The sequence below is a fragment of the Bufo gargarizans genome, chromosome 8, assembly GCF_014858855.1.
Source record: "Bufo gargarizans isolate SCDJY-AF-19 chromosome 8, ASM1485885v1, whole genome shotgun sequence".
NCBI classification, from domain to species: domain Eukaryota; kingdom Metazoa; phylum Chordata; class Amphibia; order Anura; family Bufonidae; genus Bufo; species Bufo gargarizans.
This window is the reverse complement of record NC_058087.1, coordinates 101,360,931-101,367,065: the sequence shown is the minus strand read 5'-3', so window position 1 is coordinate 101,367,065 and position 6,135 is coordinate 101,360,931.

Below are 6,135 nucleotides of genomic sequence, written 5' to 3'. Positions count from 1 at the left end.
CTCCCTCCCTCTATTGTATTAAATCGTTGGTGGCACAGTGTGCCAACCACCATCGCTTCCCCCCCCCTTCCTTTATAGCAGTAACATTGGTGGCAGTGTGCGGTCTCAACAGTAGAAGATTCATACTTACCTGGGAGCTGCGATGTCTGTGTCCGGCCGGGAGCTCCTCCTACTGGTAAGTGACAGTTCTTTAGCAATGCGCCGCACAGACCTTTCACTTACCTGTAGGAGGAGCTCCCGGCCGGACACAGACATCGCAGCAGCAAGCAGGTAAGTATGAATCTTCTACTGTTGAGACCGCACACTGCCACCAATGTTACTGCTATAGAGGGAGGGGGGGGGCGATGGTGGTTGGCACACTGTGCCACCAACGATTTAATACAATAGAGGGAGGGAGGGGGGCCGATGGTGGTTGGCACACTGTGCCACCAACGATTTAATACAATAGAGGGAGGGGGAAAGGGGGGGGCGATGGTGGGGGCACACTGTGCCACCAACGATATTCAAACTGGGGAGGGGGGGGGGCTGCCCCCTGCTGCCTGGCAGCCCTGATCTCTTACAGGGGAATATGATAGTACAATTAACCCCTTTAGGTGCCGCACCTAAAGGGGTTAATTGTGCTATCATATCCCCCAGTAAGAGATCGGGTGCTGCCAGGCAGCAGGGGGCAGTCTTGTACAAAGTTTGTAGTGTATTCTAACCTGAAGCATCCCCATCACCATGGGAACGCCTCTGTGTTAGAATATACTGTCGGATCTGAGGTTCACGAAGTAGCTCATATCCGACAGTATATTCTAACATAGAGGCGTTCCCATGGTGATGGGGACGCTTCAAGTTAAAATATACCATCGGATTGGAGAAAACTCCAATCCGATGGTATAAAAGAACTCCAGACTTTACATTGAAAGTCAATGGGGACGGATCCGTTTGAAATGGCACCATATTGTGTCAACATCAAACGGATCCGTCCCCATTGACTTGCATTGTAATTCAGGACGGATCCGTTTGGCTCTGCACGGCCAGGCGGACACCAAAACGACTTTTTTTTTCATGTCCGTGGATCCTCCAAAAATCAAGGAAGACCCACGGACGAAAAAACGGTCACGGATCACGGACCCACGGACCCCGTTTTTGCGGACCGTGTGCATGAGGCCTTACTTGGAGTGCTGTCCTTTTTTCGTTTCCTATTGATGGGGTAAGCTGCTACATCCCTGGACATAGCACCCTTTTTGTATTCCAGTGCCGCCATTGCTTTCCTTTATATATATATATATATATATATATATATATATATATATATACATATATATCAATATAACTTAGCATCATGGGCGTGGTCTCTGTATATACATATATATATATATATATATACATACCACCCAGGGGTGCAATATACATAAGTGGGTGTGTGTGTGTATATATATATATATATATATATCATATCTGGATCTATGTATATATATATATATATATATATATATATATACACACACACAAACCAACCTGACGGCACTATCAAGTCACATGCACTCTCGGTTAACCCAAACATGTATTCCCAGCTACTGTCACATGTAACATGCACTCTCGGTTCACCCGCACATGCATCCCCGGATAGTGTCACAAGTCAAATGCACTCTCGGTTCACCCGCACATGCATCCCCGGATAGTGTCACAAGTCACATGCACTCTCGGTTCACCCGCACATGCATCCCCGGATAGTGTCACAAGTCACATGCACTCTCGGTTCACCCGCACATGCATCCCCGGATAGTGTCACAAGTCAAATGCACTCTCGGTTCACCCGCACATGCATCCCCGGATAGTGTCACAAGTCACATGCACTCTCGGTTCACCCGCACATGCATCCCCGGATAGTGTCACAAGTCACATGCACTCTCGGTTCACCCGCACATGCATCCCCGGATAGTGTCACAAGTCACATGCACTCTCGGTTCACCCGCACATGCATCCCCGGATAGTGTCGCAAGTCACATGCACTATCGGTTCACCCGCACATGCATCCCCGGATGGTGGCGAAACTAACATGCACTCTTGGTTCATGTGGACATGCCTCTGTGTCAAACGCAGTAGACATACTAACATATAGCATACATAAATACGTTTTCAATACTATTACTACTGTACGAATATATCAAAATATTCATTTTTATTCTAGTTTTTAATATAATATCTTATATAATATTTTTTTCTTTTTGGATTTTACTAATTAGAAAAAAAAAAACTTTATCTGAGATTGAAATATCAATCATGTCAGACTTTGAAGGAATGGAAGCAGCCAACGCAGCCGATCCTGATTCTGTAAGTCCTTCTAATCTGTTTAATTATTCAAGCTTTATGTTTCTTGTTTCATCTGTAAATTTGAATTTCCATTTTAGATTGCCTCCATTCATTTACTCCATTCAAAAATATTTAGTCCAACAAAGCATATTACTAAATTCAAAATCTATAACATCAACTCGTCAAGGCATACTCCAGGGTCCCATTGCCAATTCTAGTCCCACTTCTCCTTCACAGCAGCGCGTAGGTTATAGTAAATCAAGAAGGGCTCCCAGAGGTAACAGTTACTGCAGGGGGATTCCTGTGCGCCGCTCAAAACTTCTGTATAGTCAGTTTTGATAGTTTTTATAGCTTGAAAGGTCCGCTTTACTTTATGGGTGTGATGGGTAATTTGTTCAAATTCTAAATAAAATAATTTTTTTAAATATACTCTCGAAAAAAAAAATGTAAACTGTTACTCATTTTTTTTTTTTATTACAGTTTGCTTCGAACATTACTTTATCGGATGGAGATTTAGAAATAATTATTAGCACTGACAATTCTTCAATTCAATTTGAAAGTAATTATGAAATTTTGGCGTGCTATATCCACGATGACAATCTAGATTTAGAGGTAAGCTACTTTATAACATTATGTCAGCATTTGAATGACCAAATAATGGACCTTTTTTTATTGTTTTCGATAGATTATTTTTTGATATTTTTTGAAATTGTGCGTTGCTATATGGATCTTTATTATTTTTTGTATTGTCTAAAATTATTTATAACGTTAAAAAAATTATTAATTTCATAGGAGCTTTTTCGAAATACGGAAAATACTGATAATAGTGGGATTGATTTACCATTGAATGTTCAACATGAAGAAAATTCAATTTATGCAGAGAACTCTGCTGAATCTGATAATGAGGTATTTATGAATAAACTAAATATTTAAATATTTGTCAAATTAAAATATGTATACTTATTTTCCTAAATTTATTTTCGTTTTTACTTTCAGTTGGCAATTTTATTAGAAGAGCTGAGGCTGAAATATGCATCGGATGCTTCAGAGATAGGATGTTTTCAATCAAATCCATTATTGAGCAATAGTTCACAATACAGAGTTTTCTTGACAGAGCATACTGAGGACAGAACACAACTATTTAATTGGTGCACCTGCACTAATTGTATATTGATGCCAACAACCTTAGAGTCTGAAGGAGTCGTAGTTAACTCCGAAACATGTTTGGTAACTTCCCCATGGAATAAAGTACTACACCGGAGGACCTTAAAGCGCTAAAAGAAAAAAAGGAAATAAGAAAAAAAAGGGATCGCTGATTTCTCAACTTGAAAAATTCAAGGCAAGCCGCATATCTGTCTGTCTGGAGAGTCGGCCTCGTGGCAGAGTCCACCTTTGTAAAGCATCCAAAGATAGAAGCTATACATCACCGACTGATCTCCAAACACAGTACGGCTATATGAATAACATCAAGGATCCCAAAACCGCATCACTCCTACTTTGCTGCAATTTGTACAAGTAGCATTTACCACACGTGGGACGCCACCTGTGATTGACTAAAGCCGACAATACTACGCTACAATTGTGAGTATAACTGTTTCGGCTCCTTTTGTACTATTGAGCAGCAAGAGTGTATCGATATTATATAACGACCACTGAGTCGCTACAGCTGCAGTGACTATTAAAAAAGCCCTCAATCAAAAGGACTTTAGAAACAGATGTAGCCCCAATCCCACCTTTGGGGTATTGATTAAGTGACAAGCACCCATCTGGAAGGACACTATCTTTACCATACAATTATCCAATATTACTTGATTTTATTGGGTTTGAATGAATTCAATGGTCTTTAGTAAATGAATGTCTTTTAGTAAATGAATGTATTTTAGTTTAATATTTTTAGGAGTGTTGCATTTTATATTTTATGCAAGTTTACTTAACAGTGTATATCACTAATAAAACATTTGTATAACTATCTGTGTGATACCGAATATTGGTGTGCCCTACCATTCTCTGTTCTAACCTTAGAGTCTATTTGCTGCAAAGAAATAGCCAATCTCGAAAACTACATCGGCGATTTTACTTGTATAATTGAACATGAGTTCTTCAACATTTTCTGTGAGCGCGAAGAGACTGTTGATATTATTCTAAGAACAATTGGATAAATTCAAAATACACCTCATGAAAAACATGTGAACAGGTGATTATAGTTTGTAATTTTTTGTGGATCAGGGCTTGTTGTCATAGTTAGTATGAATTTACATCAAATAAATGTTAGTTTTTTTTTTGTTTCAAAAATTCAGTCAACCTTTAGTTTTACAGACGGACAGAAACATGTTTCTGTAATTGGCTTTCAGTCAGTATGTAAAAAATCAGCCTAAGTGATCCATCACAGAACAATATGGAAGTCTATAGGGATAAATATTTTTACTAATAAAAAAATTGAAAAACTGTGTACAGCTGTGTACAAGCAGCTAAAAGTCATAGATAAATCAATTGCACCAAACGCAATTATAATTGTAGCATTAGGCTCGGTACACACCAGAGTGTTTAGTATCACATTCCTACGTGCATAAAAAATAATAAACATACAAAAAGACATGTTTGCCTATGAACAGATTTCTCTTCTGGGAATTTTTTAATTGAGTAAATAACCACTGTGGATCACACTACACAGAAATAAGTACAAGTGGTTCCTTTATGTGTATTGTTGTGCGTACTGCAATTGTTTTAATTATGTATAATCAAATAAACGCACGTCTAAATAGACTTAGTCAAATGTAAACGCACACTTCCAATTTGGTCAAGTGTGAACTTAGCATCACAATTACTTCATTGTGTATCTATACACTATATAATGAATTTACCAAAAGATTTTCCAGTGGCAACAGATCCCTAGCCATTGAATTGTGTTTGTTTTATCTAATGGATAAGATTAGGCCTGCGTGATAAAAATGAAATGATACCAACTATAGAAAGGTTTTCTTAGTTCAAAAACCAAATTAAAATTATAGAACCAAGATATATGACTATTAAAGTGTCAATTCTAAAAATTTTATATAATAGAACAACAAATACGTTACTCTGGTTTGAAATAAAAAAAAAATGAAAGTACTATGATAGATTTTCATCTTATTAATTAATTTTTGTTGAAATAAAATAATTAGAATTTATATAAAAATAATTAATTATTTAATTCTATTTTATTTATAGATTGAAAAGAAAGGCTGCTTATCGCTCTTTCACCGCCTGGATACATGGTTATTTGGGCATGGGCAACCAGCGACCGATTCCTTCATGTGTCGTGAACAGTGTTCGTCGATCCTTTCCTGACCCTGAGGAAGAGTATATGGGTTTCAAAGTACATCGTGACAGCCCAGCTGAATTTATGGCATTTTAATAAAAAAAAAATCATATTCATAAATTAGTTTTTTTTAATCAAATTTTAAATTTATTAAAAAAATAAAAATATAATAAATATTTATTTTTCAAAGTTTTTAAAATTATAAAAATTTATTGTTATAAAAAAAATAGTAAATATTGTTGTTATTTAATTTTTAAAAATAAATATTGACTGTTATTTATATTTTTTACTGCTTTTATAAAGTTATTTTGTATCTGGTTTTATAAAGTGTTTGAATATATTTTTAAAAAATTCTATATGAGATTATTTAATAAAAATATAAATACTAAACTTTGTATCGTGATAAATTATTTAAATGGATTCTGTCCACAGTTTTCGCACCCTCCATTTAAAAAGAAGGTTATGTTCAGGGAGCTTTAACCGTTCCTAATGTGTTTTTAAATATGTATTCTCTATGCTCATTTTGATAACAATAGGCT